General features: G+C 38.3%; 1 long non-coding RNA gene across 1 annotated transcript in view; it reads right to left on the minus strand.

The window, feature by feature from the left end:
• Positions 1–1542: 1542 nt before the first annotated feature.
• The window catches only part of LOC131505120 (uncharacterized), a 67937-nt gene continuing 52737 nt past the window's right edge, over positions 1543–16742 (minus strand). The window contains exon 4 of the long non-coding RNA XR_009258279.1: positions 1543–12556. This is a non-coding gene — a long non-coding RNA (uncharacterized LOC131505120). The remainder of the gene's footprint in view (positions 12557–16742) is intronic.

Raw genomic sequence — 16742 nt, forward strand, 5'->3', positions numbered from 1 at the left:
ACATGCATTTGATATAGAAACTTTTCCCTGATGATACTATTAAATTGATGGCACATCTTAAAATTTATAGCATCTTAGAACCAAGGAATTTTTTTATTTTTTTATTTTTTTTTATTTTTTTTTTTTAAATTTTTTTTTTTTTTTCAACGTTTTTAATTTATTTTTGGGACAGAGAGAGACAGAGCATGAACGGGGGAGGGGCAGAGAGAGAGGGAGACACAGAATCGGAAACAGGCTCCAGTCTCCGAGCCATCAGCCCAGAGCCTGACGCGGGGCTCGAACTCACGGACCGCGAGATCGTGACCTGGCTGAAGTCGGACGCTTAACCGACTGCGCCACCCAGGCGCCCCCAAGGAATTTTTTTAAAGGATAAGGATATAAAACAGAATTTGTGTGGTCATTTGTGAGGGCACAGCAAAGACTGGACAGGTCAGGTCCATGGTGAGGTTGATGAGTATATATTGTGACTTCCTTCCCTTCCCTATCCTTCAACTCTATGTCTAGATGATGTGATAATAAAGCATTCCTAACAATGTCCCCTCACAGCCATGTACTTATAATGAGCTCCATCTCACATATGGAGAATCATGCATAAAAGATGCGAAAGGATGTGAGCACTCCCCAGGAGTAAAAAGCCAGAAGCATAATGTGGGGTTCTAACCTCATCCTAGAGGGAATAATTACATCTACCACTCCACCTCCTATTCATGTGATCAATTATCAATCCACCTTACAAGTAATGTCAACCTTTTTATCTCTTGTTTCAGTCAAGAGGGTCATGGAAGCAAATATCAGGTCAAATGCTGATATTATATTGATGAATAGAATGCTGTTTTAGAAAAAATGATCTTAAGAAAGAGTAAGTCTCAGTATACAAAGACCTGGATTTTAACTCTGGCTTCTTCACTAGGGTCTTATATAAGTGACTTAACCTTACTTTGACTCTTTTTTTTTTTTTTTTTTTTTTTTTTATTTATTTTTGGGACAGAGAGAGACAGAGCATGAACGGGGGAGGGGCAGAGAGAGAGGGAGACACAGAATCGGAAACAGGCTCCAGGCTCCCAGCCATCAGCCCAGAGCCTGACGCGGGGCTCAAACTCACGGACCGTGAGATCGTGACCTGGCTGAAGTCGGACGCTTAACCGACTGCGCCACCCAGGCACCCCTGAAATTCATTTTTTAAGTCAACTAACCAATCATCACAGAAAAGCCCAGAGATCCCTTTAATTATAGAGTCCAGTAAGAATACACTGGAAACTTTTAAACCAATGTCTGAATCTCCTGTCATCCAGAATGACCGGTGAATAGTTTCTATTTTTTCTTTTTTTTTTTTCAACGTTTTTTATTTATTTTTGGGACAGAGAGAGACAGAGCATGAACGGGGGAGGGGCAGAGAGAGAGGGAGACACAGAATCGGAAACAGGCTCCAGGCTCCCAGCCATCAGCCCAGAGCCTGACGCGGGGCTCGAACTCACGGACCGCGAGATCGTGACCTGGCTGAAGTCGGACGCTTAACCGACTGCGCCACCCAGGCGCCCCTACTTTGACTCTTTATGATTGTCCCTACCTAATGACATCCAACAGAAAATAATAAACATTGACTCACTTCCCAGAGATGATTTAAGCAGCAACGAGTAATACTTTCAAAGGCTTTTCACTGCCATTATTGAAGTCTGGGGTTTCAAAATCAAAATAGCTTAATTTTCTTTAAGTTACTTGCTTCTATAAAAACAAAATAGTCTTAAACTTAATAGAGAATTTCATCAAAGATAAAATCTGAATTTAAAATAGTTGGCTTGGGGTAGGGAGGGCAGAACAGAGTATATAGAAGAGGAAATAGCTATAGAAGCCAAATTTTAAAATTCATATGAATGATACACCATCAACTATGAGGTACTTTAAGCAATAAGCTTCCTTTCAAGCATAAAACTTCTTAACCACCCTCAATAGTCCCTCTGAATGTGTCTGATGGTAGAATTCACAGATCCAAAGCTTAGCAGCTGCAGAAATCTGATAAACAGGGTTTTATTTGTGAGACTGTGCCAAGATTTGTTTTTGAAAAACTTAAAGTGAAGGGCAAATAACTATAAACAGCAATTACCTTGTGACCACTTTGAAACAATTAACATAAATATAGAATCTTTCCCTGAGGAAAAATGTGGGAAGTAATCATGATAAGATGGTCTCCATATGGGGAAAACACCTTGTTTAAATTAAGCAGCTACTGGTAGATCAATATCAGATCCAATTATGGAAACACTTCTGTATTCAAATGAGAGTGACCTTGTGACAAAATCAATCTTACTCAAGGTGAAAAGGAAAGTTTGAAAGTTCAAGGCACACAAAAATTTTTTTTGTTTAATTACCAACCCGATTATTACCTGGTATCTGTAAGCTACCCTCTTGGATAGATGGCAGCTTACTAGAAGACTTTCTACTTGCTATGATATAAAATTAGAAATTATTGCTAGAAGTATCTTCATGGTCTTCCAACACCTCTTCCCTCAACCTTGCACAATTCTCCCCTCAATATTTCTACAAGATTCAAAAATATGAAAAATACATCTGCCTCCTCTCTGTCTCTCTGTCTCCCTCCACATATACACATATGGTTTCCTGCACTTGATGTTTAATAAATATTGGTAAACTGGGGTGCCTGAGTGGCTAAGTCAGTTAAGCATCCAACTCTTGATTTCGCCTTAGGTCATGATCTCATGGTTTGTGAGATCGAGCCCCACGTCAGGCTCTATGCTAATCGCATGGAGCCTGCTGGGAATTCCTTCTCTCCTTCTCTCTCTGCCCATCCCTACTCGCTCTCTCTATATATAGACAGATAGATAGGTAGATATCAAAATAAATAAACTTAAATATACATATACTGGCAATCTCACCCAATAATTCTATTTTCCCACACACAAGGAACTTCTCTATTTTATCAGAAAATAACTTAAAAATAGTGAAAAAAATTCATTAAAGGAATTAAAATTTTACACTAGAAACTATTAATTTAATGTAAAAGAAAGCAGCAAAGGAGAAACATAAAATAGAGGAAATATATAAAAAACAAAAAGTAAAATAGCAAATATAAATCCAACTATACCAATAATAGTATAAAATGTAAATGAGTTAAACAATTCAATGGAAGTCAGAGATTGTCAGACTGGATAAAATACAAGATCCACCTATTTGCTCTGCATATTCAAATATATAAAAAATTGAAAGTAAAAGGATAGGAAAAAATGTGATGCAAACAACAACCACAAGAAAGCTTGAGTAGATATACTAATATCAGGCAAAACAGCAACGCAAAAGTTACTAGACACAGAGATAGATATTTCATAATGATAAAATGGCCAACCCACCAGAAATATAACAATTATAAACATACACATTTAACAACTAAACCCCCAAAATACATAAAGCAAAAAGTGACAGAATTGAAGGGGGGAACAAATGATTCAACAACAGTAATTGTTATTTCTTTCTAAAAGAATAGAACAACTAGAGAGAAGATCAAAAAGAAAACAGAGAATTGAACAACACTACAAAAGTAGATTTAACACACATCTATAAAATGCTCTAACCAACAGCTGTAGATACACATTCTTCCCAAGCACACATGAAAATTTCTCCAAGATCCACCACATATGCTAGATGAGAAAACAAGCCTCAATAAATTTAAAAAGATTGAAATCATACAAGTGTGTCTGCTAACCATAATGGAATGAAATTAGAAATCAATAACAGAAAGATATTTAGAAGATTTGCAAATATGTACAAATTAAATAACGCCTTCCTAAACAGCCAGTGGGTCAAAGAAGAAATAACGAGAGAAATTTAAAAATCCTTGAGATGAATGAAAATAAAAGCACAATACATTAAACTTACGATATGCAAATGAAGCAATGCTTAGAGGAAAATAGTTGAAAATGCCTATATTTGAAAAAAAAATCTCAAAGTAGTAACTTAACCTTCACCTTAAGATACTGAAAAAGGAAATTAAGTTAAGCCAAAGCATGCAAAAGGAAATGAAATGATAAGTGTTAGACTGGAAACTATTGAAATAGGGAATAAAAAAAGGAAAAATTAATAAAACCAAAGTTGGTCGTTTGAGAAGATAAACAATATTGACAAACTTTTAGCTATATTAACCAAGAAAAAATGAGAGAGGATTCAAATTACTAAAATCAGAAATGAGAAAGGAGACATCAATACTGACCTCACAAAATTCAAAGGGATTATAAAAGAATATTGTAAACCCATGCCAACAAATTAGATAGCTTAGATTAAATGGAGAAACTCTTGGAAAGACACAAACTACACTGGGGCGCTTGGGTAGCTCAGACTGTTAAGCGCCTGACTTTGGCTCAAGTCATGATCTCACAGTCTGTGGGTTCCAGCCCCAAATCAGGCTCTATGCTGACAGCTTAGAGCCTGGAGCTGCTTCGGGTTCTGTGTCTCCCTCTCTCTCTGCCCATCCTCTGCTTCTGCTCTCTCTCTCTCAAAAATAAATAGACATTAAAAATATTTTTGAAAAAAGACACAAACTATGAAAACCAACCCAAAATAAAAAACAGAAATTCTCGATAGAGCTCTAGAAAGTAAAGAAATAGCATTAATAATTCTAAAACTTCCCACAAAGAAAATCCCAGACACAGCTGGTTTCACTAGTGAATTCTCCTAAAGATTTAAAAAAATTTTTTGTTGTTGTTAATGGTTTTATTATTTATTTTTGAGAGAGAGACAGAGTGTAAGTGGGGGAGGGACAGAAAGACACAAAAATTAGCTCTAAATGGATAGTAAACCTAAACATAAGAACTAAAACTACAGAGGTCCTAGAAGAAAACATAGGATTAAATCTTAGTGACCATGGGCAAGACAAAGTTTTCTTAGATACAACTCCAAAGCATAAGTGACTGAAGTAAAAATAGATAAATCAGACTTCATCTAAATTAAAACCAAGTTGTACTCTGAAGGACATCTTCAAAAGACAGTCCACAGAATGGGAGCATATTTTTGCAACTCAGATCTGACAAAAGACTTGTATCTAGAGTATATAAAAAACCTACTACTAATAAAAAGACAAATAGTCCAATTTACAAATGGACAAAGGATTTAAATAGATATTTTTCCAAGGAGGACATACAAATGGAAAACATGCACTTGAAAAGATGCCAGACATTGTTAGTCAGAGATATCAAAATCACAAAGACATACCACCTCACACCCACAACGATAAGGTATAATTAAAAAGACAGACAACAAGAGGAAAAATTGGACCCTCATACTTACTAGTAAAAATGTAAAATGGTGCAGTTGCTTTGGAAAACAGTTGACAGTCTCTCAAAATGTTATACATAGAGTTATGATATGACCCAGGAATTCTACTAATCATCATATACCCTAGAGAGATGAAAACACAAGCCACACAAAATCTCACAGAAGAAAGTTCATAACAACATTAATTCTAACAGCCAAAAGGTAGAAATAACCCAAACATGGGAATGCAAGCTGGTGCAGCCACTCTGGAAAACAGTATAGAGGTTCCTCAAAAAACTAAAAATAGAACTACCCTAAGACCCAGCAATTGCACTACTAAGCATTTATCCAAGGGATACAGGTGTGCTGTTTTGAAGGGACACATGCACCTCCATGTTTATAGCAGCACTATCAACGACAGCCAAAGTATGGCAAGAGCCCAAATGTCCATCGATGGATGAATGGATAAAGAAGATGTGGTATATATATACAATGGAGGATTACTCGGCAATCAAAAAGAGTGAAATCTTGCCATTTGCAACTACGTGGATGGAACTGGAGGGTATTATGCTAAGTGAAATTAGTCAGAGAAAGACGAACATCATATGACTTCACTCATGAGGACTTTAAGAGACAAAACAGATGAACATAAGGGAAGGGAAACAAAAAGAATATAAAAACAGGGAGGAGGACAAAACAGAAGAGTCTCATAAATATGGAGAAAAAACTGAGGGTTACTGGAGGGGTTGTAGGAGTGGGGGATGGGCTAAATGGGTAAGGGGCACTAAGGAATCCACTCCTGAAATCATTGTTGCACTATATGCTAACTAATTTGGATGTAAATTAAAAAAAAAGAAAGAAAGAAAGAAAGAAATAACCCAAACATCCATGAACTGATCAAGGAATACGCAAAATGGGATAAATACATAGGATGTGATATTGTTTGGCCTAAAAAGTCACAATATACGGATATAAGCTACAACACAGATAAACCTTAGAAATATTATGCTAAGTACAAGAAGCCACATGCAGAAAAAAGGTCATATATTATTCTATTCATCTGAAATTTCCAGAATAGAAAAATCCATAGAGGCAGAAAATAGGTTAATGGTTACTTTGGGCTGGGAGCTTTGGGGGTAAATGGGGTATGATGGCTGATAGGTACTGGGTTTGTTTGAGGGATGATGACAATATCCAAAAATGGATTATAGTGAGTTTCACAACTCTGCGAATATACTAAAAAAAAAAAATGAGTGTGTGAATTATTTGATATATGAATTATATCTCCATAAAGCTGTGTGTGTGTGTGTGTGTGTGTGTGTGTGTGAGAGAGAGAGAGAGAGAGAGAGAGAGAGAGAGAGAGAGAGGACTTAGAACTTAACCACAGCTTTAAGATCATGTCCAAATTATGCCAGTCTTTCAAGCCCTTCCCTGCTCCAAAATCACATGTCACATGACCTCATTCTCCTTCCAAATTATTTCCAACTGTATTAGTTATATGGCTCTGTAACAAACTACTCCCAAATGTAGCAACTTAAAACAACAAACGTTAATTATTGTATAGTTTCTGTGGATCAGGAATCTGGGAATGGCTTAGCTGGGTCCTCTGGCTCAGCCTCTAATTGTCTGCCAAGGCTGCAGTCATCTCAAGGTCTGACTCAGGAGTGACTTCCCTCACTCACATGGCTCTTGTCGTGCCTTGGATCCTCGGTGGCTGTTGACTGGAAACACCCCACCAGCTCCTTGCTACACAGGCCTCTCTATTGGACAGTCCATCACTCCTTTAGACAAAGTGATGATGCATCAGAGGGAGCAGGACAAAAGTCAGTCTCCTTAATCACCTAATCTTGGAAATGGCATCCTATTGCTTTTGCTAAGTTCTGTTCCTCAGAAAGGAGTCACTAGCCCCAGGGCATACACAAGGGCACAAATCCCAGGAAGAGTCAGATGGGGGCATCCCAGAGGCTGCCTGCCATAGCATCTTACACCATTTGATCCCAATGGGCAAGTTTGCTCCCATCTTCCAGGCACAGTTTGCGCCTTCCTGCCTGGTACCTTTATGCTTTACTCACCTTATCCCTTCACCCAACACCTTCACCAACTCAGTCAGACCATTATTCAAGATGAGTTCAAATTCCATGTGTTCCATGAAACTTTCCCTGATTACCCTTCATTACTCTCAATTCCTTCATATCTTATAATTACACTACATAATTTGCCCCTTAATTATCTGCTGCCTTGCTTCATTATTCAAAGTATGTCTCTTCTGACAGCAAATGCTTCACCTGAAACTTTGTTAGAAATACAGACTTTCAGGGGCGCCTGGGTGGCTCAGGCGGTTAAGTGTCCGACTTCGGCTCAGGTCACAATCTCGCCGACTGTGAGTTCGAGCCCTGCATCCGGCTCTGTGCTGACAGCCCAGAGCCTGGAGCCTGCTTTGGATTCTGTGTCTCCCCCTCTCTCTGCCCCTCCCCTGCTCACGCTCTGTCTCTCTCTGTCTCAAAAATAAATAAAAACACTAAAAAAATAAAAATTTAAGAAATACAGACTTTCAGGTCTTATACCAGACCTACTGAATCAGAATCTGCATTTTAACAAAATTCCCAGTGATACTCATGCACATAAAAGTTTGGGAAACACCATGGAATTTTACAAGTCGTTACTGCAGGTAGACCTGTATAGGTCTCATATCCTCGACTGGGTTATAAGCACTTGGACAAGTCCCATATCTTATAATTTTTGCTGTCTCTCTCTTCTCACACACAAGCATATTAAACAGTTTAGTACTGAGCACATTCTAGAACACAAATTTAACCTGCCAGAGAGGAAACACCATACTATGAACTGAATGAATTTTAAAAGATTAGAAGACATAAATGAATCAAAAGACCTAAATTGTAATCTTAGTTCTGCTCCTCACCAGTCTGAGTGACTTTAGGCAAGTCAATTATTCTACCTTTCCATTTCTTTTTCTGAAAAATGAGGTGACTACCGTGGAATCTCTGATTTTCAACTTATTTCTAAATATTTATTAATCCACAATAAAGCTTGAATGAGCATAATCTGAAACTGCTGAAGGAACAAGAAAATATTCTGGAAACTTTTAGTGCCTTATGGTCATCAACATGAACATTAGTATTAATTGCACTGTAGATGTGGGGAAATGTTGCTTAGTCCAGGACTGTTTAGGAAAAACCATGCAATTGTACGTCCTATGTTTCATTTCTCTTCTCTAACTTAGGCCATGCCAAATATTTACTCAATTGAAGAAATAAAGTAAACTGTTAAGAAGCTTAAAATGAGTTTTTGGCTGGAGAACGGGACTAGCTAGGAGGACAAATGAAATCTCCCCTATTTTACACCTTGGGAATCTCCCCTACACTCCTTAGCTCAAACTCAGGCTGTATCTATAAAATTCAGATTAGAGACAAGAATTTGGCCTTCAAAAAAAAAAAAAAATCACGAATTTCCATCAGGCTCCAGCATTTTCTATGTTACAGAGAAGAGTGAGATTTGTTATCTGCAGCAGCAACACAAGGCTGAGTAAGAGTGGACACATAAATAGTTTTGTTCTTTTTTTTTTAAGGCACTCAATTGAATTTCCTCTTCTACCTGAAAGTAAGGTCCAATCCCACCCACAGAGTTTAAATTGGCACTTCCCCTGAGGACCTGGACTCCAATTACATCTTATCTTCCGATCTCTACATCTCTTCAATTTCAAGGTCTCCACCTACTCTCCAGGAATAAAGGGCTGCTCTTTCCTTGTCCAGGTTTCCCCAGCCTTTGTTCTCCTCCCTTACCCTGGAGAGGGTAAGAATTCCCCTGCAGGATCAGTTTACTTTATGCATTTCTCTATGTTCTTTACTGTTAGAACAAGTCCTGGGTGTGGAAAATTGACTTCACAGTGATAACAAAGCTGGTGGGCAGGGTTGCTGAGAGTGTGGTCTGAGCTGGAGATGCAGAGTTACCGGGCTAGCATGCTCCCACACTTACTTGTCTACATTCATCGTAGCTTTTACTCCCCGCAGGACTGCTCCCAGAGACAGCACCCAACCACCCACCTGTAAGTTTATGAGAAAAAGAATGGTGGCAGTGATGATGATAATAACAATAACGGCACTAGTAATAACTGGCTGCCTCTGAACAGAAGCATATTTTTGGTTTCTGTCCTCAGGCTCCAAAGTGGTTCACATGGTGCACACTGGTTAAGTGTGTCAGCACTTCGGCATTTTCATGTTATCTATCTGCCCACTCCGGGACCCACTTGGCACTGACTTGCACTTTGAAATGTATTGCTCGTTCCTCCACAAACTGGACAGCGAGGACTATTCCCAGACTTTGAGATCATTCAAGACACGTGGGGTCCCAGAGATCATTATCCTGGAAGCACAAAGTCAAGAATAAACATGGGCACTCAAATCTGCCTAAAGAAGCAAACTCACATACCCTTTCGGCAGGTAAAACTGTGCTCACAGCCAAATGCTGCTTTGGTAAAGTTGTCCTGAGAAATGTTCCTTCTGTAGAGCGAATCTCAGACACCTGGACAGAAATGGCAGAGCCATCACAGAGCAAAGAGATGAGTGACAGTAGCACTGAGCTGGGGACCACGAACTGGGTTCTAGTACCATTTTCACCACTAACTCTGGCCTTGAGTGAGCCATCTCTCCTTCCATGCACTCAGCTTTCCCATCTGTGAAATACAACAATTGGACACCATGTATTTTGCAATACATGTAATAGGCAAGTGTGCCTATTCATAAATATCTTATCGAACACTTGTTATAAGTCCAGATTTCCATATTGCTTCCTTGGAGATGCTGGCTGAGTAAGTCTAGCAGTAAGGTCCAAGGATCTGCATTTTAACAAATGACCCAGGAAAGCCTCTATAAACATCAATTTAGGAGACACTGGAACTCATGACATCTAAAAGGTCTTCCAGGTCTGTATTCTCCAGAAGCCAGCTGGTCACTATTAAGCTTCCACTCCCTACATAGTCCTGCTAGATCATCAAGATGATAGGAGTAATAGCTACTATTTCTATAGTACCAGCCACTATTCTAAATGCTTCCCATACATGAACTATTTTAGTCTTCACAATAAACCTACAAGGCGGGTACTATTATTTTTTAAAATTTTTTAATGTTTATTTATTTTTAAGAGACAGAGAGAGACCGAGTGCAGGGAGGGGTAGACAGAGAGGGAGACACAGAATCTGAAACAGGCTTCAGGCTTTGAGCTATCAGTACAGAGCCCGACACAGGGCTCAAACTTGGGAACGGCGAGACCATGACCTGAGCTGAAGTTAGACGTTCAGGTGCCCCTAAGGTAGTTACTATTATTATCCTTATTTTAAAGACACAGAAACAGAGGCATAAAGATTAATTGATTTGCCAAAGACAGCTTGGATAATAAGGAAATAGGATAGGGATTCAAACCCAGGCATCCAGCTACAGTGTAAGTCCAGCAAATGTGAAATAGTTCAGAATCCCCCAGCATTAGGCATTTGGTAAACAGTTTAAAAAGCCCTGTAGCAACTAATAATAGTAATTTAGCAATCATCTACTTGGATCAGTGTCTCAAGAGCCACAATAGCTGAAACAGGAAAGTTAACAAGGCAATGCGCTGGGCTCCATCCCTGCTTCAACCAGAGTAAACTAATTCTGTTTGTGGGATATACTAAGGCTCATGTCAGATTTCATTTGGTGCCCAGAAAAAGGATTCTTGTGATTAAAAATGGGGCATTAAAAAATCATTGATCTAGGCTACCTTTTTCATGTAAATAAGAAAAGTGACTCCAAATATTTGAATTAAGAAACTTCTCTAGAATCACACAATAGGTCTGTACCAGCTGCCTGTAAAATCCCCAGGTTTCCAGAATCCTTTCTTAGGGTCAAAATGGACTTGTCAACCTGATGGACTTGAACCCACTAAAATTAATACAGAATAGCAAACTATCCATCAGAAAACTGAAGGTCAGATGAAGAAATCAGAGCAGCAGCATTTGAAATGTGACATTCATAGTGACATGAAAGGGAAAGGAAGGTGACCCGTGTCAATGGCTGTGTCTACCCTATGCTATCTATGAAGTCAAGATCTATGACTGTCTCCCCCAGTAGCTGTAACATCACCAAAAATCAGGGAAAAAAAGCCCCCAGGCCTGTGTTGAAGTGGAAAAATGGTTAGTACTGAAGTTGGAGGATCTGAATAGGAACTCTAACTGCGCCACTTCCTACCTGGATAATGACACTAGTGATTAGACAAGCCACTGAAATGAGGCTTTCATGAGACTATGTCAATAAGCCTACCAACCATAAAGGTGTTTGATAAACATAAACATCTTTTAGACCGCAAGCTTCAGCTCACAGCTCGATTTTACTGGTTTGAACTTGTACCATAGAAGAGATCTGCTAATACAACTATTATGCCATGATGTTGAGAGGAGGGCTGACCACATACAGGAGGAGAAGAGACTAGAACTCCCAGGAAATTTCCCTGGGCTACCCCTTGCCTTGAACTTCTGTTGACATGTATAACCATAAAGAAATAAAGAGGAAATTCTGTAATGTTTGAGCACTGATGAGCTATCAAGTAGATGTTGTGACCATTATCAGTGTGATTCAGTGAATGACTCAATTGTTCCATTGGGACACCACCTAGAGGTCACCAGAGGTTTAAAGGTTAATGAGGACTTTGGCATGGAAGTCAGTGCTGCTGATATCACACACTTTTCTTGCTTACCTCTGCCTCTGGTTAGTCGACAAGGAGGGAGCTGTATGTTAGCCTAAGGGCAGGTTGCAGTGGAAAGGCACTGAAACACCAAAGTAGTGCCATCATCAAGCAAGAGGTTTCATTGCAAATCAGATCAATATTTGTCTCCCCCTGTGCCAGAATGAGAGTTCTTAGAAGGAACAAATGATAAAATATGAAAGTCCCTCTTCATCCATCCTGAATTTTCATCATTCATTTTTTTGACAAATGGATCAAGTGTTGACTTAGCCCATTCAGGCTAATATAACAAACTACCATAGGTGGGGTAACTTATATAAACAACAGAAGAGAAATAAATTTCTCATACTTCTGGAGACTGGAAGTCCAAGAACAGGGTGCCAGCATGATTGAGAGCTGGTAAGGGTCCTCTTCTAGGTTGCAGACCGCCCACTTCGCAGGGTTTCCTCACATGACAGAAGGAGGATGAAATAGACACTTTCAAGCAAGCATAATACTGAGCATCGTTCTCTACCAGTTTCTGATTAAAGGGTGTGTTTCAAGAAAGGGGAAAATGATCCAGAAAGAAAATCTGAAAGATAAAAAGAAATGATGAGCAAAGAAAACGGTAAATATACGACAAAATTTAACATAAGCTATAAAAAATAGTAATAATGGGGGAAGGATGGTGAAAATCAAGCTTTAGCACTTAAATACTAGACGATATAACATAAACCAGGAGGGCATGATTGACGATTGGTGCTCAAGTTTTCTAAAATCTTTGTATTGTGAGGGAGGAATATCTGAGGTCCAATTTTATTTGGCAAGAGTGCATAGGAGCTTTGCTTAATAAAAACGGCCTGTCTGATGCAGTGAGGAAATCCTAAAGATAAAATAAATACCCCACACTGAGATGTTGACCAAAGCAGAAAATGAGGACAGTGGATGGGAAAGAATTTTCAAGTGAGGAAAGAAAAGCAAAACTTCCGTTCTCAAAATTCACTTAATAGAAGAATCCTCAGAAAAGAATAGTTCAGGACATCAGCAAAATGACAGAAGAGGAGGTTCCCAGTTCCTGTGCCCCAGAGAAATAATGACTTGGCAGCTATTTACAGACAGAAGTGTCTTTGCGGAAGCTTTGGAATGTAGGTAGGAGATTGTGAAACCCTAGTGGAGCCAAGACTGAGAAGGGCTGTTTTGAGAAGGCAGGCACATGCCTCAATGTCAGGCTTGCTGACTAGTCCCAATCAAAGACCAGAAGTAGCCCCAATCATCAGTGAATCTGGCTCCACCCCACTCTGCCATCATCCAGGAGCAGTCCTCCATATCTGGTTAAAGGCCTGCGATCTACAGACCCAAATGCAGACCCGGAAAGAGCCCCGAGCCAAAGTTAGTAGAAGGAAGGAAATAATAAAAATTAGAACAAGAAAAAAATCAAATAGAGAATAGAAAAATAGAAAAAAAAACAACAGAAGAGTTGGTTTTTGAAAAATAAACAAATTTCACAAACCCTTAGCTAGACTAAGAAAAAGAGAAGACTCAGAGAAGTAAGAACAGAAATAAAAGAGGAGACATTACAATAGATGCCTCAGAAATTAAAAGGACCATAAAGTACTGTTATGAACAATTATACTCCAACAACTTGGATAATCTAGATGAGTGGATAAATTCCTACAAGCATACAACTTACCAAACCAGAAATCAGGAAAAAATTGGAATCCTGAATAGACCAGTAACAAATAAGAAGATTAAATTAGTAAACAAAACCCTCCCAACAAACAAAAGCCCCAAATCAGATGACTTCATAGGTGAATTACATCAAACATTCAAAAAATAATTAATAGCAATACTCTTCAAACTCTTCCAAAAAAATAGAAGAAGATGGAACACTTCCAAACTCATTTTATTAGGCCAGGATCACCCTGATACTAAAACCAGAGAAAGATACCACAAGAAAAAAAACTATGGGTCAATATTCCTGAACATAGATGCAGAAATCCTCATTAAAACACTAGCAAACCAAGTTCAATAGCACATTAAAAGGATCACACACCATGACCAAGTGGGATTTATCCCTGAGATGCAAGGATGGTTCAACATATGCAAATTAATCAATATGATACACAATATTAATAGAATGGAAGATTAAAAACCACATGATCGGGGCACCTGGGTGGCGCAGTCGGTTAAGCGTCCGACTTCAGCCAGGTCACGATCTCGCGGTCCGTGAGTTCGAGCCCCGCGTCAGGCTCTGGGCTGATGGCTCGGAGCCTGGAGCCTGTTTCCGATTCTGTGTCTCCCTCTCTCTCTGCCCCTCCCCCGTTCATGCTCTGTCTCTCTCTGTCCCAAAAATAAATAAAAAAAAAAACATTAAAAAAAAAAAAATTAAAAAAAAAAAAAAAAAACCACATGATCATCTTAATAGATATAGGGAAAGAGTTTTACAAGATTCAACATCCAATCATGATAAAAACTCTCAAGAAACTAGGGACAGAAGGGCGTTACCACAACACAATAAAGAGCATATATGAAAAGCCCACAGTTAACATCATAATCAATGGGGAAAACTGAAAGCTTTTTCTCTAATACCCATTACAATGCAAGAACGCTCACTCCTACCACTTCTATTCAACATCGAACTGGAAGTCCTAGCCAAAGCAGTAGACATGGAAATGAAATGAAATTATCCAAATTGGAAAGAAAGAAGTTATCTTTGTTTGCAGATGACATGATCATGTGTAGAAAACCCTAACTAAACAACAACAAAAACTATTAGAACTTATAAGTGAATTCTGTAAACCTTCAGGTTAGAAAGTCAACATACAAAAACAGTGGTATTTCTACACACTGATCATGAACTTCTGAGAAGGAAATTATGAAAACAATCCCACTTACAATCAGAACAAAAATAATAAAATACTTAGGAATAAACTTAACCAAAGTGAAAGACTTGCATACTGAACATTAGAATACATTGAGGAAGAAAATTAAAGAAACAGATAAATGGAAAGACATCCCATGTTCACAGATTAGAAGAATTAATATTGTTAAACTGTCCTTAATACCCAATGTGATCTACAGATTCAATGTAATCTCCATCAAAATCACAATGGCAATCTTTATAAAAAGAGAAAAAACAATCCAAAACTCCATATGGAACCTCAAAAAGACTCCAAAGAGCTATGCAATCTTTAGCAAGAAGAACAAAGCTGGAGGCATCACACTTCCTGATTTCAAAATATATTACCAAGCTAAGGTGATCAAAACAGTATGGTAATAGTATAAAAACAGACATAGACAAATGGAATAGAATACAGAGTCCAGAAATAAACCCATGTATTTACATTCAACTGATCTTCTGCAAGACTGCCAAGAACACACAACAGGGAAAGGAAAGTCTCTTCAATAAACAGTGCTGAGAAAATTGGGTATCTATTTGCCAAAGAATGAAATTGGACCCTTATTTTATATCATATAAAAAAAAATCAACTCAAAATGGATTAAAGGCTTAAATGTAAGATTTGGATCTGTAAAATTCTTAGAAGAAAACATAGAGGAAAACTTCTTGACATTGCTCTGGGTAATGATATTTTATATATAACACAAAAAGCACAGAGAACAAAAGCAAAAAATAGACAAGTGAGTTGCATTAAACTAGAAAGCTTCTGTACAGCAAAGGAAGCAATCAACAGAGTGAAAAGTCAACCTACAAAATGGAAAAAAATATCTGTAAACCATATATCTGATTATCTGATAAAGGGTTAAAATCCAAAATATCTAAGAAATTTATACACCTCAATAGCAAAATAAATTAATTAATTAAAATAACACAACTAAAAAGGGATGAAGGACCTGAATATACATTTCTCAAAAAAAAAAAAAAAAAACCCCATACAAATGGTCAATAGGTACATGAAAAGGTGTTCACCATCACCAATAATCAGGGAAATACAAACCAAAACTACAGTGAGGTATCACCTCACACCTACTAGAATGGCTATTATCAAAAAGACAAAAAATTACAAGTGTTGGTGAGAATGTGAAAAAAAGGAACCCTTGTACATAGTGGAAATATAAATTAGTACAGCCATTATGAAAACTGTATGAAGGTTCTTCAAAAATACAAACGCAGGGGCACCTGGGTAGTTCAGTTGGTTAAGTGTCTGACTCTGGCTCAGGTCATGATCTTATGTGCAGTTCATGGGTTCAAGCCCCACATCAGGCACTGTGCTGACAGCTTGGAGCCTAGAGCCTGTTTCAGATTCTGTGTCTCCCCCTTTCTCTGCAGCTGCCCCCACAATGCTTACACTCGGTCTCTCTCTCTCTCTCTCTCTCTCTCTCTCTCTCTCAAAAATAAATAAAACATTAAAATATAATCCCACTTCGGGATATATAATATATCTGAAGGAAATGAAATAATATCTTGAAAAGATATCTAAATCATATCTAAAAGATATATGAATGTTCACTGTAGCATTGTTCACAGTAGCCAAGATATAGAAACAATCTAAGTGTCCACGGACAGATGGATAGAAGAGTGGTGTTTGTATATATATGAATATTATTCAGCCTTAAAAAAATAAGAAAATCCCACCTTTTGCAACAACATGGATAAACCTGGAGGATGTTATACAAAGTGAAATAAGCCAGACACAGAAAGACAATTATCTCACTTATATGTAGAGTCTCAAAGTGTCAAACTTATAGAAGCAAAGAGTAGAATGGTGTGTACCAGGGGTAGGGAAGGTGAGGAAATGGGGAGATGTCAGTCAAGTGGT

Source organism: Neofelis nebulosa, chromosome 1 (assembly GCF_028018385.1).
Source record: "Neofelis nebulosa isolate mNeoNeb1 chromosome 1, mNeoNeb1.pri, whole genome shotgun sequence".
Taxonomy (NCBI): Eukaryota; Metazoa; Chordata; class Mammalia; order Carnivora; family Felidae; genus Neofelis; species Neofelis nebulosa.